Source organism: Scyliorhinus canicula, chromosome 2 (assembly GCF_902713615.1).
Source record: "Scyliorhinus canicula chromosome 2, sScyCan1.1, whole genome shotgun sequence".
Classification (NCBI taxonomy): domain Eukaryota; kingdom Metazoa; phylum Chordata; class Chondrichthyes; order Carcharhiniformes; family Scyliorhinidae; genus Scyliorhinus; species Scyliorhinus canicula.
In genome coordinates this window covers 628185-639400 of record NC_052147.1, presented here as the reverse complement: position 1 = coordinate 639400, position 11216 = coordinate 628185, and the positions used below count along the sequence as shown (strand labels likewise).

The window sequence follows — 11216 nt, the reverse complement described above, 5'->3', positions numbered from 1 at the left end:
CCAGTGTGTGTACACAGTAAGCAGAGATATTCCCAGTTGTGAACACGAGGCATTTCTGAGCCACACTGTGTACACTGTAAGGCTGTTGCCCCGGTCATGCTGGGTTGGCCGTTGGCAGAGGGGGTATTGCTCGTTGTGGAAGCTTTTCGGATCCTGTTTATATTCCGAGGGGTGGGCTGTGGCTGGGAAGCTGAATATTTGCTGATTCTGTTAAATCTCAGGAAAATGCCTGCAATCACTTATTCGCAGAGCGAAGCTGATGATGATAATTCAGGCATTGTTGGCTGCAGAGGTAGGGAAACAATCACAGTTAATTGGTTTATATTGAAGCCTGGACAATGCTGACTCACTCCTTTAGCCTGTGGCAGTACTGTGTGTGCAGTGAGCTGCATTTACAGCATCATTATTCAGCTGCCAGCAGCACTTGGTGGGTCAGGATATCAGTCTGCTCACCATTCGACAGAAAGCAACCAACGAGCTGTGATGAAGTAGCCGGAGAGGAGCTTTGTTTCAGAGACCCGGGCGTACAGTGCAGTCGAATGGCTGCAGTCAGAGGATTGATGTTTTTACAACAGTCCCTACCAACTCCATCTCTAATAGCTTCAGCATCCTGACCCTGCCAGGTCAGATCCTGATGTAAGTACCTAGGGCAGCAACACAATGCTGGAGCTTGGGGCACATTCCCCGAGGTCTCATTTGCATGTTCAGGATGTGTCATTGAGTCGCGGACATATGGCAAGTTTCCTTTCCCAACCTCGCCCCCCCCCCCCCTCTCAACCCCTCCCCACTGCCCCCGGGCACCCACCCCACTGACCCCGGGGCACCCTCCCCCCGGGCACCCACCCCACTGCCCCCGGGGCACCCTCCCCCCGGGCACCCTCCCCACTGCCCCACCATGCACCCACCCCACTACCCCCCCCGTGCACCCACCCCACTGCCCCCGGGCACCCACCCCACTGCCCCCGGGCACCCACCCCACTGCCCCCGGGCACCCACCCCACTGCCCCCCCACCCCACTGCCCCCCCACCCCACTGCCCCCCCCACCCCACTGCCCCCCGGGCACCCACCCCACTGCCCCCCCCGGGCACCCACCCCACTGCCCCCGGGCACCCCCCCACTGCCCCCCCCCCGGGCACCCACCCCACTGCCCCCGGGCACCCCCCCACTGCCCCCCCCCGTGCACCCACCCCACTGCCCCCGGGCACCCACCCCACTGCCCCCCCCCCCGGGCACCCACCCCACTGCCCCCGTGCACCCACCCCACTGCCCCCGGGCACCCACCCCACTGCCCCCGGGCACCCACCCCACTGCCCCCCCCGGGCACCCACCCCACTGCCCCCGGGCACCCCCCCACTGCCCCCCCCCCCGGGCACCCACCCCACTGCCCCCGGGCACCCCCCCACTGCCCCCCCCCGTGCACCCACCCCACTGCCCCCGGGCACCCACCCCACTGCCCCCCCCCCCGGGCACCCACCCCACTGCCCCCGTGCACCCACCCCACTGCCCCCGGGCACCCCCCCCACTGCCCCCCCCCCCGGGGCACCCACCCCACTGCCCCCGGGCACCCACCCCACTGCCCCCGGGCCTCGGGCACCCACCCCACTGCCCCCGGGGCACCCACCCCACTGCCCCCCCACCCCACTGCCCCCCCACCCCACTGCCCCCGGGCACCCACCCCACTGCCCCCGGGGCACCCACCCCACTGCCCCCGGGCACCCACCCCACTGCCCTCGGGCACCCCCCCCGTGCACCCACCCCACTGCCCCCGGGCACCCTCCCCACTGCCCCCGGGCACCCACCCCACTGCCCCCCCACCCCACTGCCCCCGGGCACCCACCCCACTGCCCCCAGGCCCAGGGCACCCACCCCAATGACCCCCCCCACCCCACTGCCCCCGGGCACCCTCCCCCGGGCACCCTCCCCACTGCCCCCCGGGCACCCTCCCCACTGCCCCCCGGGCACCCACCCCACTGCCCTCGGGCCTCGGGCACCCACCCCACTGCCCCCGGGCACCCACCCCACTGCCCCCCCGTGCACCCACCCCACTGCCCCCCCGTGCACCCACCCCACTGCCCCCGGGGCACCCACCCCCCGTGCACCCACCCCACTGCCCCCGGGCACCCTCCCCACTGCCCCCCCCACCCCACTGCCCCCGGGCACCCACCCCACTGCCCCCAGGCCCAGGGCACCCACCCCACTGCCCCCGGGCACCCACCCCAATGACCCCCCCACCCCACTGCCCCCGGGCACCCTCCCCCCGGGCACCCTCCCCACTGCCCCCCGGGCACCCTCCCCACTGCCCCCCGGGCACCCTCCCCACTGCCCCCCGGGCCCCGGGCACCCTCCCCACTGCCCCCCGGGCACCCACCCCACTGCCCCCGGGCACCCTCCCCACTGCCCCCCGGGCACCCTCCCCACTGCCCCCCGGGCACCCTCCCCACTGCCCCCCCCCCCCCCCCCCCCCCCCATCCCCACTGCATTCCATGTCCCAGTCCAACCTCATTCCGAGCTCCAAGGAAGCCGGTTATTCGGGGCCGATGATCTCCCATCCCGGGCCATTGTGCAGGAGCTTCCCCATGCCGTGTCCTCGGCTCCAACCGGCTTCAGTTCCTTCAGCAATGACCACCCCTCCTCTCTAACGTTTGAAGGGGAATGTTTGCTGATGATTGAACTGTGTTCAGTACCATTTGCAACTCCTCAAATACGGAAGCAATCTGTACCCACATGCAGAAAAATGCAAACATTTACTCCCAATAAGTGACAGGCGATGACGATCTTTGAAGAAATATTTGATCATTCACGGATGTGGGTGTCACTGGCTAGGCCGGCATTTATTCCCCCTCCCTAATTACCCTCCTGAATGGGGCCGGGAGCTGCCTTATTGAACTTGAGGCCAGGAGCTGCATGTACACAGTAAGGAGGGTATTACCCCAGGGTGTGTACACAGTAAGGAGGGTATTACCCCAGGGCGTGTACACAGTAAGGAGGGTATTACCCCAGGGCGTGTACACAGTAAGGAGGGTATTACCCCAGGGTGTGTACACAGTAAGGAGGGTATTACCCCAGGTTGTGTACACAGTAAGGAGGGTATTACCCCAGGGTGTGTACACAGTAAGGAGGGTATTACCCCAGGGTGTGTACACAGTAAGGAGGGTATTACCCCAGTGTGTACACAGTAAGGAGGGTATTACCCCAGGGTGTGTACACAGTAAGGAGGGTATTACTCCAGGGTGTGTACACAGTAAGGAGGGTATTACCCCAGGGTGTGTACACAGTAAGGAGGGTATTACCCCAGGGCGTGTACACAGTAAGGAGGGTATTACCCCAGGGCGTGTACACAGTAAGGAGGGTATTACCCCAGGGTGTGTACACAGTAAGGAGGGTATTACCCCAGGGTGTGTACACAGTAAGAACATAAGAACTAGGAGCAGGAGTAGGCCATCTGGCCCCTCGAGCCTGCTCCGCCATTCAATTAGATCATGGCTGATCTTTTGTGGACTCAGCTCCACTTTCCGGCCCGAACACCATAACCCTTAATCCCTTTATTCTTCAAAAAACTATATATCTTTACCTTTAAAACATGTAATGAAGGAGCCTCAGCTGCTTCACTGGGCAAGGAATTCCATAGATTCACAACCCTTTGGGTGAAGAAGTTCCTCCATAACTCAGTCCTAAATCTACTTCCCCTTATTTTGAGGCTATGTCCCCTAGTTCTGCTTTCACCCGCCAGTGGAAACAACCTGCCCGCATCTATCCTATCTATTCCCTTCATAATTTTAAATGTTTCTATAAGATCCCCCCTCATCCTTCTAAATTCCAACGAGTACAGTCCCAGTCCACTCAACCTCTCCTCATAATCCAACCCCTTCAGCTCTGGGATTAACCTAGTGAATCTCCTCTGCACACCCTCCAGTGCCAGTACGTCCTTTCTCAAGTAAGGAGACCAAAACTGAACACAACACTCCAGGTGTGGCCTCACCAACACCCTATACAATTGCAACATAACCTCCCTCGTCTTAAACTCCATCCCTCTAGCAATGAAGGACAAAATTCCATTTGCCTTCTTAATCACCTGTTGCACCTGTAAACCAACCTTCTGTGACTCATGCACTAGCACACCCAAGTCTCTCTGCACAGCGGCATGCTTTAATATTTTATCGTTTAAATAATAATCCCGTTTGCTGTTATTCCTACCAAAATGGATAACCTCACATTTGTCAACATTGTATTCCATCTGCCAGACCCTAGCCCATTCACTTAACCTATCCAAATCCCTCGGCAGACTTCCAGTATCCTCTGCACTTTTCGCTTTACCACTCATCTTAGTGTCATCTGCAAACTTGGACACATTGCCCTTGGTTCCCAACTCCAAATCATCTATGTAAATTGTGAACAATTGTGGGCCCAACACGGATCCCTGAGGGACACCACTAGCTACTGATTGCCAACCAGAGAAACTCCCATTAATCCCCACTCTTTGCTTTCTATTAATTAACCAATCCTCTATCCATGCTACTACTTTACCCTTAATGCCATGCATCTTTATCTTAGGCAGCAGCCTTTTGTGTGGCACCTTGTCAAAGGCTTTCTGGAAATCCAGATATACCACATCCATCGGCTCCCCGTTATCTACTGCACTGGTAATGTCCTCAAAAAATTCTACTAAATTAGTTAGGCATGACCTGCCCTTTATGAACCCATGCTGCGTCTGCCCAATGGGACAATTTCTATCCAGGTATTACCCCAGGGTGTGTACACAGTAAAGAGGGTATTACCCCAGGGTGTGTACACAGTAAGGAGGGTATTACCCCAGGGTGTGTACACAGTAAGGAGGGTATTACCCCAGGGTGTGTACACAGTAAGGAGGGTATTACCCCAGGGTGTACACAGTAAGGAGGGTATTACCCCAGTGTGTACACAGTAAGGAAGGTATTACACCAGGGTGTGTACACAGTAAGGAGGGTATTACCCCAGTGTGTACACAGTAAGGAGGGTATTACCCCAGGGTGTGTACACAGTAAGGAGGGTATTACCCCAGGGTGTGTACACAGTAAGGAGGGTATTACCCCAGGGTGTGTACACAGTAAGGAGGGTATTACCCCAGGGTGTGTACACAGTAAGGAGGGTATTACCCCAGGGTGTGTACACAGTAAGGAGGGTATTACCCCAGGGTGTGTACACAGTAAGGAGGGTATTACCCCAGGGTGTGTACACAGTAAGGAGGGTATTACCCCAGGGTGTGTACACAGTAAGGAGGGTATTACCCCAGGGTGTGTACACAGTAAGGAGGGTATTACCCCAGGGTGTGTACACAGTAAGCAGAGATATTCCCAGTTGTGAACACGAGGCATTTCTGAACCACGCTGTGTACACTGTAAGGCTGTTGCCCCGGTCATGCTGGGTTGGCCGTTGGCAGAGGGGGTATTGCTGTCAGGGAGGGGGTTCCAGGATTTTGACCCAGCGACAGTGAAGAAACGGAGACATATTTTCAAGTCAGGATGGTGAGGGGCTGGAAGGAGTGCTGCACTGTCAGAGGGTCAGTGGTGAGGGAGTGCTGCACTGTCAGAGGGTCAGTGCTGAGGGAGTGTCGCACTGTCAGAGGGTCAGTACTGAGGGAGTGCGCACTGTCAGAGGGTCAGTACTGAGGGAGTGCTGCACTGTCGGAGGGTCAGTACTGAGGGAGTGCCGGACTGTCAGAGGGTCAGTACTGAGGGAGTGCTGCACTGTGGGAGGGTCAGTACTGAGGGAGTGCTGCACTGTCAGAGGGTCAGTACTGAGGGAGTGCCGCACTGTCAGAGGGTCAGTACTGAGGGAGTGCTGCACTGTGGGAGGGTCAGTACTGAGGGAGTGCCGCACTGTCAGAGGGTCAGTACTGAGGGAGTGCCGCACTGTCAGAGGGTCAGTACTGAGGGAGTGCTGCACTGTCAGAGGGTCAGTACTGAGGGAGTGCTGCACTGTGGGAGGGTCAGTACTGAGGGAGTGCTGCACTGTCAGAGGGTCAGTACTGAGGGAGTGCCGCACTGTCAGCGGGTCAGTACTGAGGGAGTGCTGCACTGTCAGAGGGTCAGTACTGAGGGAGTGCCGCACTGTCAGAGGGTCAGTACTGAGGGAGTGCCGCACTGTCAGAGGGTCAGTACTGAGGGAGTGCCGCACTGTGGGAGGTGGCATTTATTGACGTTAAACTGAGAGGTCTGTCGAAGCTGACAGGCAGATGTGAAAGATGAGTGATTCCTGGTGCCTGGCGAATGATTAGTCCTCAAACAATATCACAAAAACAGATGATCTCGTCATTTGTTTCACTGTTGTTTGTGGCGGTTTGCTGTACTGACACCTCGGAAGTGTTTAATCAGCTGTGAAGCACTTTAGGACGTCCAAAGTTGTGAAAGGTGCTACAGAAATGCAATATTAAATCTTAAAGGGTTAAATTATGAGGAAAGATGTCTTGACTGATATTACCCTCAGTTTAGAAGGGGGAGTGATCGGATTAGCATTTTCAAAATTATGATGAAATAATGGGCAACACGGTAGCACAGTGTTTAGCACTATTGCTTCACAGCGTCAGGGTCCCAGGTTCGATTCCCAGCGTGGCTCATTGCCTTTGCGGAGTCTGCATGTTCTCCCCGTGTCTGCGTGGGTTTCCTCCGGGTGCTCTGGTTTCCTCCCACAGTCCAAAGATGTGCAGGTTAGGTGGATTGGCCATGATAAATTGCCCATAGTGTCCAAAAAGGTTAAGTGGGGGTTGCTGGGTTATGGGGATAGGTTAGAAGTGTGGGCTAATTTAGGGTGCTCTTTCCAAGGGCCGGTGCAGACTCGATGGGCCAAATGGCAACCTTCTGCACTGTAAATTCTATATGTATTAAAATGATTTGATACATAACATAAAGTGAAATTATTTCCTCTGGTGGAAGATTCCAGAACAAAAGGGGGCATGAAGCTGGGGTGATGTCACACAAAGAGAAGTGGAAATCTCAAACTCTCTCCCCACAAAGATTGTAGATTCTGAGCGTCAATTGGAATTTTTCAAGACGGGTGAAGAGACTTGTTGGGTCAGAGTATCAGGAATGGAATATTGAGCAAAGGTCGGTCGATGAGCTGAGAAACGGATTAGCCATGATTTGAATGTCAGAACTGGCCGCAGTGGCTAAGCTGCTTCCTAACTTCCATCTTTCTTTCTCAAACAACAGGCAGTGTCAGAGCAGAACCTGTTTGAACAGCAACCAACGTTACAGCTTGATTCAACAATGAGAAAGTGGCACTGAATTCTCCAACACAGTCTACAGACTGAAGCTGCAGCCAGCAACAAACCTCCATCACCTCGTCTGTCAACATTGATCAGGTACTTGATGATCTGTCCTGCGAGCCATTGTAACATCGCACTGGGGAGCCTGCCTTTGCCCTTTGATCCAGTGACCTGCACTGGGGAGCTGGTAGCTGCACTGGGATCCAGTGACCTGCTGCAATGGGGAGCTGGTACCTGCACTGGGATCCAGTGACCTGCTGCACTGGGGAGCTGGTACCTGCACTGGGATCCAGTGACCTGCTGCACTGGGGAGCTGGTACCTGCACTGGGATCCAGTGACCTGCTGCAATGGGAGCTGGTACCTGCACTGGGATCCAGTGACCTGCACTGGGGAGCTGGTACCTGCACTGGGACCCAGTGACCTGCTGCACTGGGGAGCTGGTACCTGCACTGGGATCCAGTGACCTGCTGCAATGGGAGCTGGTACCTGCACTGGGATCCAGTGACCTGCTGCACTGGGGAGCTGGTACCTGCACTGGGATCCAGTGACCTGCTGCAATGGGGAGCTGGTACCTGCACTGGGATCCAGTGACCTGCTGCACTGGGGAGCTGGTACCTGCACTGGGATCCAGTGACCTGCTGCACTGGGGAGCTGGTAGCTGCACTGGGATCCAGTGACCTGCTGCACTGGGGAGCTGGTAGCTGCACTGGGATCCAGTGACCTGCTGCACTGGGGAGCTGGTAGCTGTACTGGGATCCAGTGACCTGCTGCACTGGGGAGCTGGTACCTGCACTGGGATCCAGTGACCTGCTGCACTGGGGAGCTGGTACCTGCACTGGGATCCAGTGACCTGCTGCACTGGGGAGCTGGTACCTGCACTGGGATCCAGTGACGTGCTGCAATGGGGAGCTGGTATTCTCCCACCTGGCGTGGGGGGCGGAGAATCGCGCCCTTAGTCTCCCATTGGGAGAATCCCGTTCAATACCCTTGGACTCGGGGTCGAATCTCACCAGAGCCACAGTGAAATCTGAAATCAGTAAAAATCTGGATTTAAAAACTGGATCCCCATGAAACCATTGTTTCAAAAACCCATCAGGTTCACTGATGTCCTTTTGGGAAGGAAATCTGCCGTCCTTACCCGGTCTGGCCTACACGTGACTCCACACCCACAGCAATGTGGTTGACTCTGAAACCCCCTCTAAAATGGCCGAGCAAGAGACTCAGTCAAAGGACAGTTAAGGGTGGGCAATAAATGTCCCATCAGCAATACCCACATCCTGGGCTTCACAGCGCCAGGGTCCCAGGTTCGATTCCCCGCTGGGTCACTGTGCGGAGTCTGCACGTCCTCCCCGTGTCTGCGTGGGTTTCCTCCGGGTGCTCCGGTTTCCTCTCACAGTCCAGAGAGGTGCAGGTTAGGTGGATTGGCCATGCTAAATTGCTCCTTAGTAACCAAAAAGGTTAGGAGGGGTTATTGGGTTACAGGGATAGGGTGGGTGAGGGCTTAAGTGGGTCGGTGCAGACTCGATGTGCCGAATGGCCTCCTTCTGCCCTGTATGTTCTATGTTCTATCCCAGGATATTTCAGAGGGTGATGTCCGGGGACATCTGCTGTGTATCGAGAACCCGGTGGGCATGTGAGCAAGGAGGTCTGCTGGGGTGGAAGGATGGACGGTGGAAGGAAGTGGGGACATAGATACACATACATAGAAGATAGGAGCAGGAGGAGGCCTTTTGGCCCTTCGAGCCTGCTCCGCCATTCATCACCATCATGGCTGACCATCCAACTCAATAGCCTAATCCTGCTTTCTCCCCATAGCCTTTGATCCTATTCTCCCCAAGTGCTATATCCAGCTGCCTCTTGAATATATTCAAAGTTTTAGCATCAACTACTTCCTGTGGTAATGAATTCCACAGGCTCACCACTCTTTGTGTGAAGAAATGTCTCCTTATCTCTGTCTGAAACGGTTTACCCTGACTCCTCAGACTGTGACCCCTGGTTCTGGACACACCCGTCATTGGTAACATCTTCCCTGCATTTACCCAGTCTCGTCCTGTTCTTCTGAACTCCAGCGAGAACAATCCCAACCTAGTCAATCTCTCCTCATACGACAGTCCCGCCATCCCTGGAATCAATCTGGTAAACCTTCGCTGCTCTCCCTCAAGAGCAAGGACATCCTTCCTCAGAGAAGGAGACCAACCTGCGCACAATACTCCAAGTGTGGCCTCACCAATGCACTGTACAATTGCAGCAACACATCCCTGCTTCTATACTCGAAACCTCTCGCAATGAAGGCCAACATACCATTAGCCTTCTTTACCGCCTGCTGCACCTGCATGCTTACCTTCAGCGACTGGTGCACAAGGGCACCCAGGTCCCGCTGCACACTCCCCTCTCCCAATTTACAACTATACTGGTAGTAATCTGCCATCCTGTCCTTGCTTCCAAAGTGAGTAACCTCACACTTATCCAAATTATACTGCGTCTGCCATTGGTTTGCCCACTCGCCCAACCTGTCCAGATCATGCTGTAGGATCCCTGCATCCTCATCACAATTCACCCTCCCACCTAACTTGGTATCATCTGCAAACTTGGAGCTGTTACATTTTGTTCCCTCATCCAAATCATTAATATATATTGTGAATAGCTGGGGTCCCAGCACCGATCCCTGTGGTACCCCACTGGTTACTGCCTGTCAATTTGAAATGGACTCATTAACCCCGACTCTTTGTTCCTCTCTACCAACCAATTTCTATCCACCTCAATCCATTTCCCCCAATCCCTTGCACTTTAATTTTGCACAACAATCTCTTATGAGGGATTTTGTCAAACGCCTTCTGAAAGTCCAAATATGCCACATCGACTGGCTCCCCCTTGTCGACTGTACTGGTTACCTCTTCAAAGAATTCCAACAGATTTGTCAAGCATGATTTTCCCTACATAAATCCATGCTGACTCTGACTGATCCTGCCACTGCTTTCTAAATGTTCCGCTATAAAGTCCTTGATAATGGATTCAAGAATTTTCCCCACTATCAATGTTAGGCTTACTGGTCTATAATTCCCTGCTTTCTCTCTACCTCCCTTTGTGAATATCGGAGTGACGTGAGCTACCCTCCAATCTGCAGGGATTGTTCCAGAGTCTATAGAATCCCGGAAGATGACCACCAATGCATCCACTATTTCCAGAGCCACCTCCTTAAGCACTCTGGAATGCAGATTCTCAGGCCCTGGGGATTTATCCACCTTCAATCCCATCAGTTTTCCCAACACCATTTCTCTACTAATGTTGATCTCCCTCAGTTCCTCCTTCTCACTAAACCTTTCATTTTCCATCATTTCTGGGATCTGATTTGTGTCCTCTTTTGTGAAGACAGAACCAAAGTATGTATTCAATTGCTCAGCCATTTCTTTGTCCCTTATTATACAGTCCCCTGTTTCTGTCTGCAGTGGACGTACATTTCTCTTTACCAATCTCTTTCTCTTCACATATTTATGAAACTCTTAGTGTCAGTCTTTATGTTCCCTGCAAGCTTCCTTTCGTACTGTACTTTCCCATTCTTAATCCATTCGTCCTTTGCTGAATTCTAAACTGCTCCCAATCCTCAGACCTATTATTTTTCTTGGCCAATCTCTATGCTTCTTCCTTGGATTGGTTATGATTTCTAATTTCCTTTGTAAGTCATGGATTGGCCCTCTTACCCCCTTTGCTTTTGTGCCAGACAGGAATGAACAGTTGCTGTAGTTCCTCCATGTGTTCCTTGAATGTTTGCCATTGCCTATCCAGTGTCATCCCTTTAAGTAACTCTCCCCAATCTATCAAGGCCAACTCACGCCTCATATCTTCATAGTTCCCTTTATTAACATTCAGCACCCCAGTCTCCGAATCAACTACTTCACTCTCCATCTTGCTAAAAAATTCTTCCATGTTATGGTCGCTCATCCCCAAGGGGTCTCGTACAGCCAGATTGGCAATGA

The 11216-nt window shown here is 54.5% G+C and overlaps 1 protein-coding gene across 1 annotated transcript in view; it reads left to right on the top strand.

Moving 5' to 3' along the window:
• Nucleotides 1–423: 423 nt before the first annotated feature.
• Nucleotides 424–11216, top strand: part of LOC119962482 (calcium permeable stress-gated cation channel 1-like) — a 149284-nt gene continuing 138491 nt past the window's right edge. The window contains exons 1-2 of the mRNA XM_038790426.1: nucleotides 424–636; nucleotides 7186–7337. The gene's annotated coding sequence lies outside the window, so the exon portion shown is untranslated. The remainder of the gene's footprint in view (nucleotides 637–7185; nucleotides 7338–11216) is intronic.